A 15,369-nucleotide genomic window follows, 5' to 3' on the forward strand; every position below is an offset into this window, starting at 1 on the left:
GATTTTTTAAAAATTTTATGAAAACGAGTTTAAGTGGCTCCAGAATAAATTGTTTGTTAAATGATTCTTGATTTCGTTGTTTTTGGAAAGATTTCATGTCATTTGTTGAAAATTGGAACGTTAAATCGTGGCTTCCTGGTACCCATGAAACCTATAGAATTAGTATCATATAAATTATATCAATTCATTGTAAGCCTTAAATATCATCCACAATAATTGTTTGGTTTTAAACTGTTGCGGATTATAATTATTTTTGATTGATATCGTTTCTTTTTATTTGAATACTATCATAGAAAGTTAATGACAATTCACATCTTGTGGTTTTAACTTCAAAAGTGAATTGTTAGTTACCTCACTTTCAAAAATAAAAAAAGCAACAAGGTCATAGATTTGTAGAAAGTCAATAACAAAGTGATATGTGAATTACATTCTTAACCTTGAATCTTTTAACAATAAACTTCGGCAGACAATGTTCAATGATAAGATATCAGTTTTCCATGTGGAATGAATGAAGGTTATCAAAGCGTACATTGCATCCAGTTTTTGGTGGGGTTCGTGTTGCTTAGTCCTTCGTTTTCTATGTTGTGTCTTGTGTACTATTATTTGGTTGTTTGTCTTTTTTTTTTAGCCATGGTGTTGGTTGTCAGTTTATTTTTTATCTATGAGTTTGACTGTCCCTCTGGTATCTTTCGCCCTTCTTGCATATTGTAGATACGTCCAGTGTTAAGGAATGTAAACTAAAGATGTCATATTTGCATCATAAAATGTTAGCTACTTTTTTACTTGAATAAACTAGCGATGTTTTATTATATTACCCGTTTGCCGCAAGTGCATACAAATACTATTTTCGGAAGTAAACAAACAATACAGAAAAATATAGTTGAATAATAGAAGTTTCATAAGTTTATTCCCTAGCAGATTAAGAATTAATTGAAAACATATACTAAAATAAGGTGATTCATGAAGAGGTCAATTTTCAATCTGTATCTAAAGGGCATAGACACCTTCTGTAACTTTTAACATTCTAACCAATTATAACATGACATGGAGGCAAACATTGTCATTTTGACATCTGCTATCTTTACGGAAAACCTGTATTAAATTCAACAATTAGTTTATTTTATTGTTTGGTTATTCCAGAATATGAACGAAATTTCACACATTGACCGGTTAGCAATTGTCACATTCTATTGGGCCTTTTGTTTAGTTATTTCACAATTCGATCAGAACATGCAGGACTTTTACACATTGACCGGCTAGCAATCAATACATTATATCTTTTGATTGTAGTTAGCATATCTTAGTTAATAATAGTTCATATGTGTTAAAATCAAGTGAAACTAAACAATACCTAAATGTATCTCTTGAATACCAGATGTATAATGCTGTACGCAAGACCGGCATTTCGTCTATATTAGATCCATCAGTGACGCTCGAATCAAAACATTTAGATTGCCAACTCAATTACAAAGCTGATGAGCAATGTAGGCAAACTGTTATCAATGACAGAAAGTTTTCCTGCTTAGGAAATATACATAATAGACTTATAAAGTAGAGTTATCCTCCTTTGATCATTTTCTTTTCTCTTTGTTTTGTTTTAAATCATTCATATCAGTAGAAACAATCTGCATGTTTACTTACATGTGATTGTGTTTGTATGTTTGTATATTTTAAGTATGCAGATTATTGTTGTTTGTATTAGTTAATATGCTCTAAATAGACCAGATAGAATTACTTGGTTTTTTTTTCATATTTCCGTCGATCATATAACGATGATATTACAAAAACCGGTGTTATGTGATTGCCACGTGCTCATCTTTTCCATTTTGACCAATTGACAAAGGTATGAAAAATTAACAGTCCACGTTAAAAAAAAGCGGGAACGAACAAATGGGTAAATTTGATAGAAAAAAACCCAACATTATGAGTTGTACAACAACAGTTAACGACACAACAGTATGAGTTTTTCTCATTATTGACATCTTTTCACTTGATGGTCGAACGGTTGCCTGTAATTGCTTACATCCACTTATTCTAACTATGGTGGATAGTTGTCTTATTACTAATCATTCCACATCTCCTTATTTTTATATTACTATTTTAATCGAAATAAATCCATTACATGTCCGAAAGTCCAAATAGAACATTCAGTGAGTTTTTACCCCGCTTAAGACCATGTAGATAGTTTAGTGAAAAACGTGAATTGACACTCCACATTTCGTCCGTAAACTTAGACAAAACAATATGCTATCGTTTTTTTGTCCCTATAATACTATAATTAACATATGATAAGAACATGTGGAATGATTGCATTTAGGACATCTTTCCACTTGAGACAAGATGACGAAGAAGTTAGGAATTATAGGTCACCACACTGTCTTCACCAATGGCTGAAACCCATGCCAGATAGCAGTCTAGAAAAGACCCCGATGTAAAACCATCTAAACGAGAAAAACATATATGTAAAAAAATAAATGAAGCACAAATATGTTAAAGAAATAAACGAAGCACAAATATGATAAAAGCAACAAACTACAATCACTAAAGCACAGGCTCCTGACTTGAAACGGACACATGGTAATATGTGAAAGGTGATTCATGTTTACGGGCGCCCAACCCTCTCCTGACATGGGACAGTGATATACTATATTTTTAAAGAAATGACTTCTACTTCACCAATCAGGACTTTTGGTTTAAAAGTTTCCTTGTAAGCATCATCCCTCTATCAAGGAAATCATATTGGAAATGAAAGCTATAAAAAATAATAAATGTTGAAAAGGAGTGGTATTATAAAAGGAATAACAAATAACAGTAAATTAAAATACAAGCTTGTTGCTTGTGATACGAAACTGTAGAACTGTAACAAATGTGCATGCGTTTTATCACAAGACAGTACAGTACCTCTAAGATTAAGAAAGAGTTACAAAAATTCATAAAATTTATATCGATTACATCTATCATGATGAAATAGAATTGTGATACATGTGAAAATGTTTTCAAGCAGAACATATCTCTTAAAAAGGTTAAACATTATTTGCAATTACAGGGTCCTTTTGCAATAGCTCTATAATTCCAATAAGTGTCGACTTTAACGTTGTATTGATGAGACCTTACCACAAACGGTAATCTGAAAAGGATTCATACGTTTCAAAAACGTCCTAAAGTTAATTTTCTGTGTTTTTTTATTGTCGATCAAGTGTAATGTTATTTGCAATTACAGGGTCTTTTTGCAATAGCTCTATAATTCCAATAAGTGTCGACTTTAACGTTGTATTGATGAGACCTTACCACAAACGGTAATCTGAAAAGGATTCATACGTTTCAAAAACGTCCTAAAGTTAATTTTCTGTGTTTTTTTATTGTCGATCAAGTGTAATGTTATTTGCAATTACAGGGTCTTTTTGCAATAGCTCTATAACTCCAATAAGTGTCGACTATAACATTGAATTGATGAGACCTTACCACAAACGGTAATCCGAAAAGGATTCATAAGTTTCAAAAACGTGCTAAAGGTTAATTTTCTGTGTTTTTTTAATTGTCCACCAAGTGCAATGTTTATAGAGCTTGAATGGATAACAATTTGTTAGACATTGCAACGCGAGAAGGAGTTTTGTGTATTATTACTTTTTTCTCATCAGAAGATGTTGATCTCAAAACTTATTTTAATTGGGCTACAGTTTGTACATTCAAACAAATTTGTCGATGAATCTGTTGCTTCAGTCTGTTGTTCATCTCCCTGAAAAATATAATAGAAATCAAATCGGTGTACGATATCTGTATTTTGCATTTTAAGAATAGTGTACGGAAATCTTTTTGATTATCTACTTTATTTCCGGACTTGCAGATAAGGTTTGGTTACTTGCCGTATATCTACAAAATGCCGATAAGGTTTGGTTACCTGCCGTATATCTACAAAATACGAAGCTTCAGCTTTTATCTCGAAAACAACTTCAATTCAAAGAACCTCATCGTTTCAGTGAAATGAGAACAAAAATGCAAATTTTGTAACTTGAAGATATAAATACCCAATTCCGACCCGCAAACAAATACAAAGACTTGCTTTAATTCGTCAAACTGAGGATAAACATTATTTGCAATAACAAAAACAAAAAAGATACATAACCATGATAACTAGACGGTACGATATTTTGTCATGACACAAGCATTGTTCACTGATAATAGATAAAATTTAATATCATCTAGTGATTAGTTTCACAAAAATTCTGACGACTAAAGTTGATCGTAAGTCATGAACAATTCAGTTTACTTACAACCAAGTTTAGTCGTAAGATTGTTTTTGTGAAACTAATTACAGATCTTTGTGTTTTTGTCTTCTTCAACTGTCAAACATATTCCTGATTATAAACATGTTATATCGCTTTGGTCGGATTGTTATTTCAATGGTGCAATTCAACTTTAAATAAATAATTGATGATTATATTTAATTTCATTCAGGACTGATAGCTTTGTCATCAGCTGTCCATCACCATGAAACGACTATAGAGCACACTACTGTCGAGCAAAATAAGCACCATCACCATCACCATACTGCAAAGCCCCCTACTACAACCACTTATAGATCAATATTTCAAAGTAAGTATGGGAAACAACTATTTAGATGTTAAAGAATAAAACGAAATAATTAATATTAACTTGTAACAGTGAGGATACTTGTTTTGTCCTCAGTAGATATCCGTCAAAAATTGGAGGCCATTCACTAAAAATTCTTTCAGACTCCCAAGGTAGAATAACGTTACCTTTACTACGATAATATGGAAATCAAGCACAGGATAGTATTTATAAGCGGGTACCTCTTCAAAAAATATCATATTTAATAATTGAGCAAACATATTGACTAATAAGTTAACCTGATATGTATTGATCAGACAATCAATTTATTGATCATGGTCAGTTTATACCTAGATTTGTTTTTGGACTGCCAAAATCCTCTCGACATATCTTCTATATAATATAACGGAAAATTAATGACAGGTCCTGAGGACGGGTTTGCTACAGACAAACAGGTGGACATGTCTGGGTTCATAAGTCCAGAAGAAGGTCTTCTTTTAAAATGATACATATCTGGCTGTTTATCTAATGTTTATTTAATAACAGTAAGCATTCTAAATATCTGAATGACATATTGCCTCTTGATAATGGCGAATTCAGTATGTACAAAAAAGAGATTTATCATGTTGAACAAACGTAAATTAGTCTATACTAACAATGAACACTGCCCTTTCCTGAATCTGGATATCTATATCTTTAAACGCTTAAGCTTAATACTAAAATTTACGATAAAAGAGATGACTTTTGAACATGTTGACTTACCCTAGCTTATTATCCATTCTTTTTATAGTGACGTTCCCTTGACATCCTCTTGTGGTGTTTATATATCTCAACTTGTTCTATTCGCTCTGTATGAATGTAACGAAAGAAATTTCTGTAATAATCAATCAAAGATTATTACACAAAGATTATTACACCAGGGTTTTCGATATCACAAACTTATCAAAACTTTTACAAAATGTTATCATCAGTACTGGGACATCATTCGCAAATATAAATTAACTTGCAGACATATTATACGTTCAGCTATTAAACATCTTATTTTAATGGTAATATTGTTTACAAAGCACAAACATGTCGTCATTCACCTCAAAAGATAACCAAACCTTTAAACAAACTTATTCATAAGGGATATACATGTAGTAACGATACTGTTGTCAAGTAATTAAAGATGACAAATTTGGGAATTGGTATTGATTTATTCAAGGGGTCTTTGCAACGGAGATAAACACATTTACTCTGAAAACAGTTGTTGACATGATATGGGTTATGTTCCTCTCGTAATATCTATGATGGTATGATACTAAACCCCTAACGTGAAGGATTGTGCTTGATTTGCATATGATCACAAGACATAATCCTTCGATCAGTCTAATTGAGGTCTAAAGCTGACATGTCAGTAACTGCTAGTAGTCCTTTGTTAATTTATATCGACCATAGTTATTTTGCTTTATATCTTCTGTTACCTATTTTAACACATGACTCGGACTTCTATGTGTGTATTGCTTTGTGTTTGTTTATTTCATATTGGATCATTGTTTGAGTGCTCATTTTATATTTACTAGCAAATATGTCATGCCTTATCTGAACGATAATATGCAAAACCGTCCCATAATGGAAACTTTGATAATGATGGGAATTATTTAATTAGTTAAGCCAGCCTAATATTCGGTTATTATTAACTTTAAATGCCTTCTCAAGGTCAATCAGTTAGGGCTATTTAAGTGAAGAACATAGATGTTATTAAACAAATACTTACCTAAAACGAAAATAAAAAATGCACGAAAATATTTGTTGGTATAAGTCAACGAAAAAAGACAATAATCAACAATATTCCTAATAATTTACCAAAGGAAACAAATAATCTTGTTAATTAAAAAAGTTGTACAGCATTTCGGCACCCAATTTCAATAATACAATTTGACAAGGTCATTCCCTAACCTTAATATATATTATCGTGATAAACAAACATAGCAAAATTTGAGGAAATATTAGTATTGCAAAAGCTAACATAACAGTAAAGTCTTAAGACTTAATACGAAAACATATTTCGATCATAAAATAAATGAGCAGTCTACGCAGTCTTCTGGGTACAGAGGGTAGCATATCCGTTTTACGATTAAAAGTTAAAGATAACAAAAAAGATTTTAAAATCTTGATTTAAGCATGATTTTTCAATAGACATTTGGGATTAGCGGGCGGTTAATTAAAAAGAAAATATCTGTGTGGGTGATACATTGGGTCAATCGAGTGTACGCACATTGCTGTGGAAATTGCTATATATCATGCATAAGATCACTTCAGTGTTGCTCTTTAATTTAAATAAAGTATAATATTTCATTTTTCAGCTAACATATGCAATAATGTTTCAAAGAAACGTCGTAAGTAAACATATTAAATGAAACATAATCTAGTATTCAAAAGTAAACTAAATCAAATGTTTCCTCAGTTGATGTTTACGCTTGAATAGTGTTTACTTTTCCTAATGTTTGCAGCAAAAAAAAAACAAGTATTGACTTTCAAGCAGAGTGTAGCAGTTGTCATTACCATAATCATTATGTATTGTATGGAACGTTATGAATTCCTTCTGTATGTTCTAAAACAGACATATGCATGTTTAACGATAAACTGATAGGGCCATTGTTTTATTCGTCTGATTTAAATCTTTGAATATGATTTGATTTAAAAAAACAAACAACTTAATGGTGAATATGTTATTACCATTGTTATTGACATCTTATAAATCGCGATATCTGTTCGCTTTGTTAAACATTGTCGCAGCGATCGAGGCATCCCTTTTACCATCTCCCGCGTCTACCTATGCATACAATATAGGCTAAAAAAAAAACACGTGATCAAAAGTCATATATTCCGAAGAATGCAATCTTGGAATAATCACTGAAGAAAGTCATTCTGAGAGTTATTTTCTTGGTTGTTCTCTACAGGTACTTTAGCTTCCTCGACGCAAAAACAAAATAAACAAATGACCGCCATTATATGCTAGTACTAAACCGTGCAGAACATGCGTTTATCAACAACATATAATCAACCAATCTTAGACTAGCAACTATACAATTGCCGTGTTAAAGTAAAAACTGAACATGGTATTCTTGGGGTAATCAATAAACAATTGCTCTGTAAGATGCATTGTTGAACAACGGCTATATCATCATATTCGATGGCCAATGACATTTCCAATGTTTTAAATGAGCAATAATCCTACTCAGAGTATTACTGTACGATCGCTTTCTCATAGTAATCACTGAACGATGGCCTAAAGAAAGCTCCCTGAACGCTGGTTTCCTTTGAGTAGTCACTGAACGATGGCCTTCACAGAGAAATCATTGAACAATGACCATATACTAGTAGTTGTTACTTATTAATAATTCTCGTTAATCGTTATGCTATCCTTTTTCAAATATATTTGGACATTTTTGTGTCGTCTCTAGTCAAAATCAAACGAAGTAAAATATCCATTGAAACATGAACAAAAAACAAATTTCCGAAGTATCAAAAAGTAGAAACTTATCGTGATTTTATAAAAGCACGTATAAAGAAATAGATTCCAACTTACAATCATATAAAAATATACCACTATTCAGTAATCTTTTCCTCGAAAATCGCAGTATGTTGTCGTCCAGAGCATTAAGGTACTTTAAACCAACTAGTTTTCGCGAGCGATTAATTTTCGCGAATTTTGCGATAAGAAAAATAAAACGCGAATAAAAATCGGCGCGAGCATGTAAAACTTGGATATTTGTTTATTTCACTGCATCAAGCAATCTTGAAAATCACAATTTTAAATCTCCGCGAAATGTGCTAGAAAGGGCTAATCTCGAAATAAAGTATCAGCGACAATAAGTTGGTTTACAGCTTTCCGCATATTATGACATAAGTCGTCAATGTACTGGTAAAATAGATGCAAACACAAAGTATGGCACACGAAATTAAGAGTTATTTATATTGACAAACACACATTCAGACGTACTGTTGGTCATCGTGTGAATCATCAGTTCAGTAGTCAGTGCTACATTATTGATAACACGTTTTGTCTACAATTCCCCGTTGATCAATGAACAATTTATTCGGATGCTAAACTTCCAACCGTTTAATGCAAAGTTGGTCATGGATTACTTAGATTTTCATTGTTGATGCCTCTTGGCCATACATATCCTGAGGTATGCATGTATCAATACATCATTTGTCTTCAAATAATTGTGTTTGAGGGGTATGGTGCAGGTTACTCTAGAAAAGCTCTTCCGACGCACGAAATCTATAAAGTGGTAATATCATTATGAAGGATCTTTTAAGTTAAGAGAAACACAAAATAACAATATGACAAATATGTTCGTTTATTTATAGATGCAATTCAGTTGTTAGAAGAATGGGTAAAGCACAATTATTATAATGGTACGTTATTCTTTGCTTGGTATGAGCGGTTGGGCTATCGCTGATTTATCGTAACAAAAATGATCTTAAATTTGTTTTACAATCCTATTTTAATTTGCAATGCACAACATAAGGTATCTTCTCCGGCTTTGAATTTCGCTTTAATTCTTTTATATTACCAGACAGTTATATGGAGGGATCAGAGATAATAAGTTTTCAAAAGACAGACAAATCTTACTTCCGAATGTCAATTTATTTAGTATTATGCAACTAATATGCACATTGAAATTTAAAAAGTCCCTATAAATTCATTCTCACATCAGGGAAAAAGCACGTTTTAGTGCTTTTCATCTCAATGTCATTGACATATGTATGATTATTCTAATGTTTCTTTTTTTCTTAACTATTTCTTTCAGCTGTAGAAAGATTATATCATGACATATACCATAAAGCGTTACCAGATAGAAAACGTAAGTACACATAACTATTTTGTGGCAACCAAATTGGAATAGAAATAAAGTTATTGATTTCCGAAGAAACATAATTTTCATAAAATAATTGACCGAGTAACACCAATCATTTAAGAATTGGTGTTGTTCTGTCGGGACATTATTTTAGCAGTAAAAGCTTTATTTTTCAAGGCTACATCTTTATCTTCCTGCAAACTATAACCGTGCGATCTAGTACTTTTAGAATTCATTCATTATTGAATGTTGTCAATCAGACAAAATTCCTATGTAACGGCAACATGCTCTCGTTCAGAATATAGTCAAAAGACAACACGCTAGACACTAAACGACCATGTCTACATTCATTCAACAATTTTCTGTTTTTGAAATGAAAACTTTATCAATTTTTGCGTTCAACGCGCTTTCTGTATTAAGCTTCGTCAACTATGCTCTAAGCAAACTAAGTATATATGTATTCGTTTGGAAACTCGTGAATATTTATATTTCAAAAAGAGTTCTAAAAATAATAGCCATATTCTGCTAAGGTTAACATTGCCTGAAGAAGTTCCTCTTAATATTGATATACCAAAAATTTAACCATGCCAGTAACTCAGCACTGAATCGTGCCTTTTAACTCTTTATAACAAAATTCAATTCTTATATGATACATGTAGAGCTGCATTCTTAATATGACACACCTTATTCAATTTTGGTATATACGAACTCCAATTTAAAACAAAAGATTGAAAAGTATGCTTGTAGTTATTTTGCCCACTTTGGACGCCGTGATAGCATCATGTCCATTTAGGAAATGAAGTATTTGTTAATCTAGTTGTCTATTCCATTCAATTGCTGTCCAATTCAAATTAAACAAACACACTGTTAAAAGAATAGAAAAAAAAAACCAAAACATTAAAATGTTTTCTTTATTTTTTTCAGGGTTCTTGTTGGATAGAAACGGAACATTCTTTGGGCAACATTATTTTGGAAGTCATTCTTTCCACCAACCAGTTCACAGCTATACGAGTCTTTATGATGAGGCTTTCTTGAATGAAATTCCAGACTGTAATTATGAAGGCCTACATAAAAGGGTTGTTTGACTGATTGGTGCTTGCTTTATGTTGGTGGTCAATATTTAAAGAATATATATGTCGATGAATATGAAGAAATTTGGGGCATAACTTATATAAGACAGCAACCAAACAACTGCAATAATCAAAGTTTATCTGAAAGTAACATGCAATTCAATTCTAAGTCTTAACCGAGTCTGAATGTTTCTTAATAAACACGACTTGCTGTCCGGTCTGTAAGAACATACTGACAATAAGTACATTTTAAATAAATGGAATGGTTTCTACGCATTGGTGTAAAATTACAAATATATAGAACAGTCTGGTAAATTGGGTATAAAATGAAAGTTGAATGACGGGTGATTATTGTTGAACAGTTTTCTATTATTTTGGAAATAAATACAATAATGCATGAAGGGAGCGTGCAGTTTGCTTGTTTCTCAAATATGAATTGAATTACTCGTTTTTATGGTACTTCCCAAGTTCAGGTTATCAGTAAGCTCGTATATGCATTGGAAGCTAAGTTGATTTTGTCAGCACAATACAAGCTAATGTATGGCTTTGACATGAAATGGCTGTCACTTTAATTGAACTTAATTAGACAAAGGAGATATGAATGCTTGAAATCGAGAATATAGCATAGAAGTAATGGTATGAAGGATTAGTGGTGTTCCTCCAAAACGGTGTGAACAAAAAAGAATCAATCATGTTTCTGTCATTTACATCATTTTCTTCATATACGAAAAAACATAAAAATAATCCATGCAACAAAGAATGAAGAGTCCCTGACTCAAGACAGTAACACGAAAATATGGAGGAATCTTATTTTGTCTTTTTAGATCTCAATTCCCCCTTCTCTTATGTACGATGAATAATGTGTCATTTAGAAAAAAAAACGAATCAAAACAAATCAGACCAGACACGTTAAAACTTATGGTAATCCATAAATTAAAGCACTAGAAATACACGTGTACCCACTAACGGGGAGAAAACGTAAGTAATAAGAGCAAAAATTAACAAATAATTTAATTTCTGATCGAATTTATTTTCCCAGTGCTAAAATGACAGGATCTGTTTACTGGTCCTAAAGAATTATCGATCTTGATTGTCATCTGTTCTATTAAAAATGTTTTTCGTCAGTTAAGTAAATAACGTGTACGATGGAAAATATGGACGAGTTCACTACATGGCTAAGAAAAATATATACAACATCCATTATGTCTACATGATATTTTTATAACAATTTGGTCGGCAATAAAACTCATGTTAGCTTGGACAATAAATAAGCACTCGTTTTTACAAACTTTAAGAGAGACTTAAATGTACACTTCTTATATAACCAACTGTCATACAAGTGGGAAGTTTACCTGGTTATAAAACAAGGTTTAACCCACCATTTTTTCATGGAATATGCATGTAACAAGTCTGAAATATGACATTTATTTTTCGCTTGTCCTGTTTATTGACGGCGTTTGATTTTGAAAGTTTTTCTGGACTTCCTCTTTTTGAATTTACCTTAACGTTCGGTATTTTAGTTATACTTTTTATTCGTTAATGGTATGAGGACATACGTAAGTGTACTGTCCCTCCGAGACACCAATTATACCCGACGCGAATCGTAGAAAATTCAAATACAGTACAATGTACGAATACGACAGATGGGAAGACCAAATAAACGTATGCGTTCAGGAAACCCTCATAAATCTAAATAAAACAACTTTGAATGATATCAGGCGCTCCTGACCAGTAGAGTATTGCAATTATTTGTGCATGCTAATAGTAATAACGTATTGCTATAAATTTATAGAATCTACATGTCATTATACAAAACCTATTTGAGGTAACAAATGTTTGTTGACTACACAAAAAATAATTGTAATTGTAATTTACAATGTTTCAAATAATGTCATAGAGACAATCAATAATTGTCAAATTTCATTTTCCATCAATATTTTTGTAGATAATCATGTAGAAAGTTACATACACACACACATGAATGCAGCATGCCGAAGGGAAATCATGAACTGGATTGAAGGTAAGTATGATTTTTGGGGCTAACAGATAGGTTTATGAACACAATTGTGAGACCATATGTTTGAAAAAAACCATGAAGTATGTGCATCAGTTCAAAGATGTCTATCAAACGTACAATCTTGCTTGTATGAAAAGTTTATAAACTACACGCTTTTCTAATGTATTGAGTTGATAAACTACAGGAAAGTATAAGTGTAATGAGTAATAGATATCATGATAGCATGATAGTAAATATGCATCATGTATATAACTCCTGTTCATCATTAGACCATATTTCGTGAAACAGCACTAGATATACACATGTGAAAAGTTAGACCTACAAAATTCTTGTCTAATGAAATGTGTAGAGGTCTCGCATATTTGTTTACTAAACAGTAAAGATATGTCTTTCGTTCTATTGTTTGAAACATTTGAGTTCTGCTGTTTGTATTTTGATTGTTTTTCGTTTTTTTTTTTTGTAATGGTATTATTATGGTTTTTACGACTTATGAGTTTGAATACACCTTTGGGATCGTTCGCATCACTTTTAGATATATTGCAAAATGATAATAATAAGTGATAAAATTGAGAATGGAAATGGGGAATGTGTCAAAGAGGCAACAATCCGACCATAGAACAGACAACAGCAGAAGGTCACCAACAGGTCTTCAATGCAGCGAGAAATTCCCGCACCCGGAGGCGTCCTTCAGCTGGCCCCTAAACAAATATCTATACTAGTTCAGTGATAATGAACGCCATACTAAACTCAAAATTGTACACAAGAAACTAAAATTAGAAATAATACAAGACTAACAAAGGCTAGAGGCTCCTGACTTGGGACAGGCGCAAAAATGCGGCGGGGTTAAACATGTTTATGAGATCTCAACCCTCCCCCTGTACCTCTAGCCAATGTAGAAAAGTAAACGCATAACAATACGCACATTAAAATTCAGTTCAAGAGAAGTCCGAGTCTGATGTCAGAAGATGTAAACAAAGAAAATAAACAAAATGACAATAATACATAAATAACAACAGACTACTAGCAGTTAACTGATATGCCGGCTCCAGACTTCAATTAAACTGATTGAAAGATTATGTCTTCAACATATGAATATCAGGCACAATCCTTCCCGTTAGGGGTTTAGTATCATACCATCATAACATATATGAGAAGAACATAACCCGTGTCATGCCAACAACTGGTTTTTAAATAAATGTGTTTAGTGCCGATGCAAAGACCCTATAAGTGAATCAATATTAACGCCAAAATATGCAATCTTTAATGACCTGACAAAAGTATCGTAACTATATCCCTTCTTATTAAGTCTATTTAAAGGTTTTGTTAGCTTCAGAGGTGAATACTGACATTTTTGTGCTTTATAAAGAATATTTCCATAAAAAATTGGATGTGAAATACCTGAACGTATAACATGTATAAGAAGTCTGCATGTTGAGCTATATTTACGAATGATGTCCTTATACATTACATGTTAGTAAATTGAAATAAGAGTTTTAAAGGACAATTAATGCTAATCTTATCAAAAGTGATATACAGAGAAAAAAGCGCATAAATTAAATTTGCATCAGAGGATGTTTCAATTTAGCAAGTTAAAATCATCGAATGAGTATGTATTACAATGAATAAAAACATCTAAAAGCAGATCCGTGCTTTTTTTATTACAACGTACTTTCAAATGATAAACAGTGTTTATGAGATTGTGTCATATTACTGTAAAGTATATGAAAAACGTTAAAGATATGCGTTAAAGCTAAATTGAATATCATTATCTCCGGTCGGAATTTTTCGTAAAAACCGAAGTATTACTGAACACAAAACGACTACAAAGTATTGTTAGTAAACTATTAGTATAACTCGGTACTTAAAGGATTAATGTTATATTTTTCAAATGTTCCAAACATCAGTATAGTTTAAATTTAACTGAACTTACTAAACTAAAGAACAATTTTGATACTGTGGATTCATTTATTTTCGTGGGTACCAATTTTCGTGGATTAAGGAAAACTTACATGTTCGTGGATATCTAATTTCGTGGTTTTTGACAATGTCTGCATACAAGCCTATAGTAAATTTGCCATTCGTTGAGCATTTAATTTCGTGGTCAACCTATAACCACGAAATCCACGAAAATTGGTATCCAACGAATAATAATGAATCCACAGTAATTAGGTTTTGATTTTTAAATATTTGGCCTCGTGCATCACACAATAGACAGTTATTGCCAAAATACACTGGTGGTGCAGTAAAATTTGTACCGTTTATGTTATTTCTGTGTAAAATAAATGTATATACATATACATATATATGTTATCAACAGATCTTGCGGAGCATCACACGAAAAGTCCTACAACTAGTGTCACAATGACAGAAACTGGTATGTTATATAACAGAAGAAACACAATACATACTGTTTCAAAAAGCTTTAAAGTTTTATAAAGATTCATCTTTTGACTTAAGAATAACCCGGTGGCGATTAAAAGGAATGTTTTATTTCCCAATTATTGACATGAAAAATCAGTCCATAATACTTCTACTACATATGTATATTTTACACAAAAACAAACAAGAAGTAATATTTAACTCGATAATTTAGTTTAGCATTAAAACTGATTTAGATGATCCTTCTTTATCATGCTTATTGTACATTGCCACATATGGAGCAGGATATGCTTGCCCTTCTGGATCACTTAAGATAACCCTCGGTTTTTTGGTGGGGTTCGAGTTGATCAGTCTTTAATTTTCTATGCTGTGTCTTCTTTACTGTTGTTTGTCTTTTAATCTTTTTTATTTTATGCATGGCGTTGTGATTTTATTATCGACTTATAAGTTTAAATGTCCCTTTAATATCTTTTGACTCTTT

This window comes from Mytilus californianus, unplaced genomic scaffold, assembly GCF_021869535.1.
Source record: "Mytilus californianus isolate M0D057914Y unplaced genomic scaffold, xbMytCali1.0.p SCAF_13, whole genome shotgun sequence".
NCBI classification, from domain to species: Eukaryota; Metazoa; Mollusca; class Bivalvia; order Mytilida; family Mytilidae; genus Mytilus; species Mytilus californianus.